Below are 8,793 nucleotides of genomic sequence, written 5' to 3'. Positions count from 1 at the left end.
CTAATATTTGCGTCCTTGATATTACACGACATCACCCTAATTATCTCCATGGTGAAACTTCCTGCCAGCGTAACCCTGTGCCTCTGACAAACACCAACAAAACCTGAAAGATACTGTCATTGCACTATTTAAATGACCCGTGTGGAACTTGCTCCCAACCAACCGCCCTCAACCCAAGTGCCCCCCACATCCACCCAATTATCCGGTCCCCACCCTTTTCCCACATTCCTCCCACCCCATCACTTCCCACAGGGCTGTGCCTGCCCTCGCCCTGTAGAAGTAGGAGACCCTCCCCCTAACAGAAAGGTGCCATGACACTGCACCCAGATAGTCACAGCGCAGTAAGGGAGCAAGAGAACCCACCAAAAAATAAAAAGATGACAAAACAGCCATAAGGAGAAGAACACCATTTAAAAAGGGATAGCCCATATCAGCTCTCAAAAGAGCGCGATGTACCTAACCAAAATTATACAGACATGGTAGGGTTAGAAAACAAGACATGGCTTCGTAGCCATTCTGATTACTTCAAAGAGTCTTGTGAAAGTCTTATGCAGCCTCAACGGCTTTGAAAACATGAAAGTTCTCCTTATAAAGAACTCTGTTTGGACTGCTGAAACAAAGTTGACTATGCGCCAGCGGCTTTAAAAGCAAACATATTATGAAATTCTTCCTTCTTCTAGCAGCAGTAGCTGTCATGTCTGAGAAAACCTGGAAAGAGTATTCCTCAGCAGAGCTGAACAATTTCTTTCTGTTTTCTCTGGTCAGTATTTGTTCCTTTATCTGATAATCAGAAAAATTAACCAATACAATACGTGGATACTTAGAAGAAGGGTTCCAAATCTGTTAAGGGACCCACTGGGCCCTCATTGTGATATCTGCTGTATGATTAGGGAAAATAAACCTTTGTATAAAATGTTTAATAGAGGGAACCATGCTATCGTAATTTTCAAATGCCCATAAACCTAAGATTTGAGTGTCAGGAGTGATTTTCCGAGTGTTCTTTATCTCTCAGCATTCTAAGCACTTTGTCCAAATCTGCTTAGCGCTTTTGAACTGCCCCATTCATTTCTTCTAAAACAAAGACCATTTGCTCCAAATCATCAAGTCTGCCAGTGATATTTTTGGCCTATTAAATTCAGTTTGTTTTCAGTATGGACCATAGCCTGGTCTTGTGAGAATTTCAAACTTCTCAGTTCAAACAAAATATTTTCTAGCAGAGAGTTGAGTGAAGGATCCGATAGAGGAGTCACTTCTGCCATTGCGGCAGAAGAAAGAGCCAGAAGATGGTTAGTCGAAGAGGACAGAAGGTCCTGAGCCTGAAGGTCCATATCTACATTGGAGGACTATTTAGCAGACTCTTTCTGAGGCAGCAATGAAGCCAGTCACTTTGAACCTGGAAAGGGAGATGGAGCAGGCTGATGTGACTCTAAAGGACAGCAGGGTGTGTTGCCGGGGTGCTCCACATCCCTCAGTGGGGAAAAAAGAGGCTATTGCCACCCCTCGCCTACCACCAAATGAGATCCTGCAGGGGGTTCTGGCTTATGCACCTGCATGAACTTACAACCTTCTAAAGCTGTGCTGACTAAGGAAAGTCCTAGTGCCATCAGCACCTGGCTGCTGTAAACAATTGTGTGGCAATTGCCACCTTAGAAGAAATGAATAAAGAAGCTTCAGCCTGTCCAGTAGAGGTAGTAGTTCCTGCTATGCCCGAAGTGCATTTATTAGCATCAAAAGTGGCCTTTCCCTTGCTTGGGGAGTTCCGTAGTCAATATTGCTTCATTAGTTAGACCGAATTTCACCACACAAAGAAGGGCTCAACAGACTCCAACAGGGCAACAGCCAATCCGGCAGTATCTAACAAGCAAAACAGGCCAGAGCAGTTAACAGTAGTAGCCCCCAAAGCATTTGAGGGCTTTCAAAAGTATCTTCACAGAGACAGCATAACACACAGAAATGCTCCTTAAGTAAACCTAAGGCTGCACTTACTATCCCCCACCCAACTGCTTGAAAATGATGAAGCGGCACTCACCGTAAAACAGGAGACTGGCTCTTGGTAAAGCCCAAGTTGGCCCAGTAGCCAACATGCCCAATAAATGCACTTGCCCAGCATGAGCCTGCTACAAAACTGTGAATACAGCCAGATTGCCGAGTTGCCATTGCCATTCCTGCTCCAGTTTTCGTGCTCACGGCCGGTTGGTGCCAGTTTGTCACAAGTCTCTTTTATTGCAAGACTGTATTGGTGGGGTCTACATCTTTCTTCTGTGGAAGTACATCATTAGACCAATCTAGGCTTTAGAGCAGTTGCCAATTTTAAGCATAGCAGTTCCTGGAAAACCTGGGTTCAACTTAGGCTGGCAGAATGGCGTTCGGGTAGGTCATTATGTTTCAGTTACCTGAAAATTAAAAGCTTTTTACAGTTGTGTTCTTCCTCTTTGGTATACCATGCCATTACTATTTTAAAAATGCTGTTCAAAATATAATCTAAGGGTAATAGGCAGTTGACATAAAGTTCCTATGTTGCTGTCCTTGCCAGTCATTTCCAGAAAGTAGGAAAAGAGATGGGGCTTAAGATTTCAGCCAAGGAGTGGGAAGATTTTTGTCAATTTAGTTACAAGCTGTTTTGGTTACATGGTTTAGTACATGGAGTTTTAGGTACATGGAGCGCTTTTCTATATGGCTTCTCTATATTACTCCCAAACATTTGAATTAGTATTGTCTGTCAGTGAGTAATTGGCGTGTAAGGTGCCATTCTAACGGAGAAGGAGATTGACTCCATGTTATTGATACCTGTCCAGTGTTATATGAATTTTGGAGTCAGTTAGCTATTGTTTTGAGTTCATATATGAGCAGGGCTTTTGTGTTAGATCCTTTTGCAGTTTTGTTCAGGATTGTTAGTAATTTGAGTTTAAGGAATAATTCTAGGTCTCACAATTTTTACTTACCTGAACAAAGATTTATATTTAATGCGATGTCGGTGTCTCATCCTCGATTCTGGAGCTATGGAACTGAACCCTGCAACTGCGCCTGGTTTGTTGGCAGATCAAAATGGAAGAAGTGGTATTTTTTCAACAGGTTTATGCCAAAAAGAACCAAATAACTTTAGGTTAATGGTACATGCTATAATAGCTCCCCTGGTTAATTTTGTTCGTGGTAAGTAATTATGGTTGGAAATTGGCTGGCATTAATACATTTTTTTCTATATTGTATTATATCTAGGCTGCTTTTTTAACTTTATCAGACTTAATTTTGCTACTGTAGTTTATTGCAACTTAATTTTCTTTCTCCATGCACGTTCAATTTTTTAAAGATACTGCTGTATTTATTTACCATGTATGTGTCTGGTCTTTTGATACTACCAGTAAACAAAAATGAGAGAGTGTGATGCCAGTAAAAGGCTCCAAGAAACTGGAGTACCAGATAGCCCTCTAAGCCTTGGAGGAGGTCTGCATGTGTTAGTCTACATCTCATGAGGATGATCAAATGTAAATTAAATGCTACAAGTATGACCTGCAACCATTGCCTTTACACGTTACAAATAGCATGCCAAAAACAATTTGAAAAAAAAATACATTCTATTAAATGGTTACTATGAAATGGTGAATGCTGTTCATACTGCAAATTTCCATCAAATAATTTCTCAGTAATTGTATTCCATAAAATAGTTTTTTGATGAAATCACATACAGCCCTGATGATCACCTCATTTCTTGGGAGAATGATCTCCTGTATAGTGAACCTAATGTGCTTGATCCTTAGGACACCCTCTGTGTTGATGATCCCCCCCCTAGGGCTACCAGGCTTTTCTGCTGGTGTTGGCTCATGATACCCCCCTGGCAGGACATAGGGGCCGACCACTAATGAGCTGAGCAAGTTTTTGACATCGCCTAAGGCAAGGTTGACCCTGGCAGTGTGTTTTTCAAAGCATCCTATCCATTTTCCTGCACCTTCAGACAGTGTGGGCAGTGTTCTCTTTAAATTCTCTTTGTCCATTTGAGGCCAAGGCATGTATGTTGGCACTTGCCCTCCCTTAAAAATAAGGGGCAACTGAGTTATTGGTCGAGGGCTTTCTGACCTGAGGCTTAACCTTGGATGTGGTCTAGTACCGCGTGTCACTTTAGCTGGTTTGTCTATAGCATACTGCTCCTAGACTGCAAGGCATTCTTGCGTGTAGGGGTAGTTCCAATCTGGGTCACCCCGTCCCTGCCGTACTCAATCTTCTGCAGTCGCTAAATCAAAGGGTTGAAAAGACCCTTGTCAGGCCATGACTTCCTTCCTTCTCTTTTGGTCTACCTCGCCAATTCATCTGAGCAAGGGTGACAATAATAGCTATCCTCCTTTTACTCTATTATCTCTATAGGTGTCAATTCTGGTCTTGTTTTTAGTATTGACCCTCTTTTTGTATCTGTGGCACCTCTTTCTGTCATTAATAACACTCATGTAGGGTGCAGGTGAAAATATATAACCAGTTAACCCCTTGTTCATGCGCACTCCTATTAAACCCATTGTCCCAATCATCATCATCATCTTCTGCCTCTGTTATGACTTGTGAGCCATCCGGGGGCTCCTCACATCTCTCTCCCATTCCTCTTCCTCTTCTATCCATTCCTCTGCTGCCTCTCTCAGTGTATCTGCAGACGTGTCTCCAAGCCTAAGACTGACATGCCCTGTAGTCCATTGTCCCCAGAGGGTGGCAAGGCTCCTAGATCACTCTGCCTGTCCCACTGTGTGTTGCAACTCACTTATTAGCCTGTCTCTCCCAGGGTCGGCTCGAGGAGCTGATGGGACGGGCACGGGGGTCGCCTCAGCTCCCTCCGCCTCTAACTTCTCCTCCTTAGGCTCAACCTGAACTGGATCCTGGTACCCTGCGCTGGCAGGATAGGTTAAAGACCATAAGGTGGGAGCTCCTCTAGAGACACTCCTGGGGTTCTGTTTGTGTTTGTGCCACTACCTATTAGGGCGCAGTTGACTTTACCTTTGTCTTTTCATGACAGGATACCCGCCATAGTGACAGAATAGCTTCCCTTTTCTGTCTTTTCTTTTTCTTATATGTTGAGCAAATGTAAGTCAATGTGTGTTCAGCTATGTCCTCATCAAATGTCCCTTCCTTTGGCCATGGGTGTGATCCTCAGTGCCTTTGTGCCACTGCTTACAATATTTTAGTATTCTTTTCTTATCTGAAGGGAAAGATTTTATCATATGATCCAGAGGGGTGTCCATGGTCGCCACAGGACAGATGTTTCCTATGCGTACCTCTTGCAGCCTGCCCGCTACGCTGTGTATCCCTTTTCAGCTCTCGTCTCTCTACTTAATGTGTATTTACCTTTACCACTGTTACTGGCCCATAGCAGTGATGTGCAGGGACAGTCTTACTCAGTGTTACCTGACTTTACATATATTGTTGTGAGACCGAATTGGTGAACGTCAGCCATACTTATTGCCAATCTGTGCAACACCTCTTATAAGGTGATGTCTGGGGCGGGTGAATTTATGGGGGGTCTGAGAGGATTAGTACCCAACGCAATGCATGTTACAACGTTGTCATGTATATAGATAACTACTTGTGGTGCTCGGGATGTGTTGAGCCGTTCATTGTTTAAGGTTGTGAAATTACGAATATCTGAGAAATGCGTCAAGAAGAGCCTCTAATACAAGGGGTGATTGTGTTATTATTTCAAACCATGGGGTGTTGCATGGGCATGGGGGTTGCCTGTGAGCCCATTTAAATACTACCTTTAACTCAATGGTGTCTGTTTCCTGCCACAGAGAATCATCAACCTCACTCATAGGGATTTGTTATCAATCTTCACTGACTTTGGGATTGTTTATTTTGCCCCCGTGTTTTTATCTACACTAATTATTCCCCACTTACGGGACACTTGAGGGGTGTCTATTGGGATGTCAACAATATGGCAGAGATCTTGCACCCTCTCCTCCTCACTTGTATCTGACTGCATGGCAACTGGTGGGGACACCTGACATTTCTCTATAACGTGACCTTTGTGATTGTAAAACACTGTACTCTTTTTGTCCTCTTTCTTACTCATTACTCATAAAATGCATCCACTTGTTACTGTTGCGCTTTTCAGGTTTGCAACCAAGGGTCTGACCGTACTCAGGGCAAAGTCAACTGACACCAACCATCGGGTTGTCCACTTATGTAAACGTCAGACTCCCCACTGATGCCTCAGCCTTGGTCGCTTTCCCTCAAAGACACCTTCCAGATATGTTAAAGCTGGGAATTTGGTGAACCGGGCGTCTGATTCATTCACAGCAAAGTCTGCAGGCGCCGGTAAAGTGACCGTCTCTTACCAAGTCAGACTTCACACTTGTTACTCGGTCCACCTCACTACTTCTACTCTGACCCTCCGGATCTAACCAGGATACCTGGTAGGCATTCAGAAATTAATGTCTCTTCCAGGGGCTGCCCCCTGGGTAATGCACTGCTGCCTGACGCACTAGCTAGTCTTCCGATCTAACCGGGAAATCACAATTTATTTGTACCATGCCAACACAACATTGCATTTAAACCCCCTAGCTAGTCTTCCGGTCTGACCAGGAAATCATAGTTCATTTTTAGCATAACAACATAGCATTGCATTTAAACCCCACATAAATCATGCATGCATTTCCTCATATTATAGTTGCCAAAAAGAATCGTGCAATTAAAAAATAAGGTACGAAGCCCAACCTCTTTAGGACCGCAACATCTGGAATCCCCAACTGCCTGTTTGAAAAGGCAAGTGTAAGCTCACCTGATTTGTGCGCAGTGTTCTATTCAAGCAGTGCAGGCGGTGCCTCCTTCAGCCACAGTCCAGGAAAGAGAAGATAGCTCCTGGGTGGCTCACCAGATGTTGTGGGGTTGGGAAATGAAAGAACAACACAACTCTGTTTGGCAAATAATATGAGCATTTATGAATAACAGCCTGGAGGGCAGCACAGCTCTGTGACTGATACCGCACTCAACTTTGTCAGCACAAACAGCTCATTTTATATCCTCACGAAACCTTGAATGCATCTTATCACTTGTCATGCATTTTGATTTAAGCGCTTCCTTGGTACATTGTTATCTCTACGTTAGCACAAAGCCACATTTCTCCTTGGGAAAGCATCTAATTACGCATTTACAGAAAAACGAAGGTTACACATCTGTCATGGACACATTTTCTAATAACCACAGTGCTTTTTGATATCACGTTCTGAAGCCTATCAGTACGTCCTTCCTCAGCTGACTCCATGCTTGGAAACATTTCTGCCTGTCCTCCCTTGCACAGCTGCTGGCCTTCAAGCATCAAAGCTTATCCTGTTCCCTTTCCAAAGCCACCATGGTGTACACTCTCCCTTTGCCTGTGTTATCAAGTTATGGCTCAAGCTTTCTATGACCTTCTACTTCCAGCTGCATTATGAATAAATGTTTCTGCTTGTCCCTGTCTTTGCACCCCTGCATCCTCTCTATCCTGGGCACTCTACTTGGACATCATGAACATTTTAGGCCAGTATTATTTTCTGATCATGTACGATTTTGCAAATTTTTATCCTAATTCATGCATTAGCAAAAGTGAGACTTCCACTTTTTCCATATTTTCAGTAACAGACTACATAGGCCTTGGTTCAGTAACTAAGATTGATGTTCACTGTATCCCCAGAGCTGATATGCTCATTAATTGGTTGGGGGTGGCCAAGTTCTTCAGTACCTTTGACTTGACATCATGGTATTGGCAGATTGCCCTTGACTGAGGGGGGCCAAGATGAGGGTGGCATTCTCCATCCCACAGGGACACTTACAGTTCAAAGTGATGGCCTCTGGACTAAAGAATGCCCCTGCCACTTTCCAGAGGTTGGTTGGGCCTGAAGACTTCAGGGTAGCCTTTCTGGATGGCATTGCTGTGTTCAGCTCCAGCTGGAATGACGCCTTCACTACCTCTGAGAAGTGCTTTAGTCCCTGCAATAGAGAGACTTAGCTATCAAGGCCAGCAGGTGCCTGCTAGGGCAAGGATCAGTTGTGTACTTGGCCTAGCAAATCAGTGGCGGCAAGATTCAGCCTCTTCTGCTGAATATACAGACTGTTAAGGCTTGGAAGCCTTCCAAGACCCAGACCAAAATCAGAGTCGCCTTAGGCCTTACCAGATATTGCAGGATATTTGCTAAGGGATTTGACACTATTATTGCCACCTTCACTGAGCTCACTTCCAAGAAACAGCCTAAGAAGGTGTTCTAGATGGCAGTGCGCCAAAAGGCTATTGATGCCCTGAAGGAAGCGATGTGCACCGCACCACTGCTCAAGGCACCCTACTTCTCCAAGAACTTTCTAGTTCAGACAGATGCTTCAGAGCATCGCATTGAGTCTGTCTAGTCACACCTGAACAGAGAGGTATTGGACAAGCTTGCAGCCTTTATTAGCAGGAAGCTACTTCCAAGAGAACCGAGATGGAAGGTCAATTGAGATGGAAGCATTTGCAGTGATCTGGGCACTGAAGATGTTGAGAACGTACCTGTTTGGGACTCTGTTCAGACAGACCCCTCAAATTGCTGATGCAACTACAAGCTGAGCATCCAAAACTGTTGAGGTGGTCCGTCTCCCTGAAGTGAGTGGACTTAACAGTTGAACATCACCCACGGATGATAACTGCAATGCTGATGGTATTTCCAGATTTTTCCCCTTCAGAGGTTAGAACTCCCATGAGGGTGGGTAGTTCTCCCTGCTTCCCTGTGGGGTGCCACATGTTAAAAGCAATAATCTTGTGTGATATTCTCCCAGATTGTTTTTCTTTTACTGAACCTGTTTTAGTTGGCCATA

This window comes from Pleurodeles waltl, chromosome 10 (genome assembly GCF_031143425.1).
Source record: "Pleurodeles waltl isolate 20211129_DDA chromosome 10, aPleWal1.hap1.20221129, whole genome shotgun sequence".
Classification (NCBI taxonomy): domain Eukaryota; kingdom Metazoa; phylum Chordata; class Amphibia; order Caudata; family Salamandridae; genus Pleurodeles; species Pleurodeles waltl.
This window is presented reverse-complemented; position numbering follows the sequence as displayed.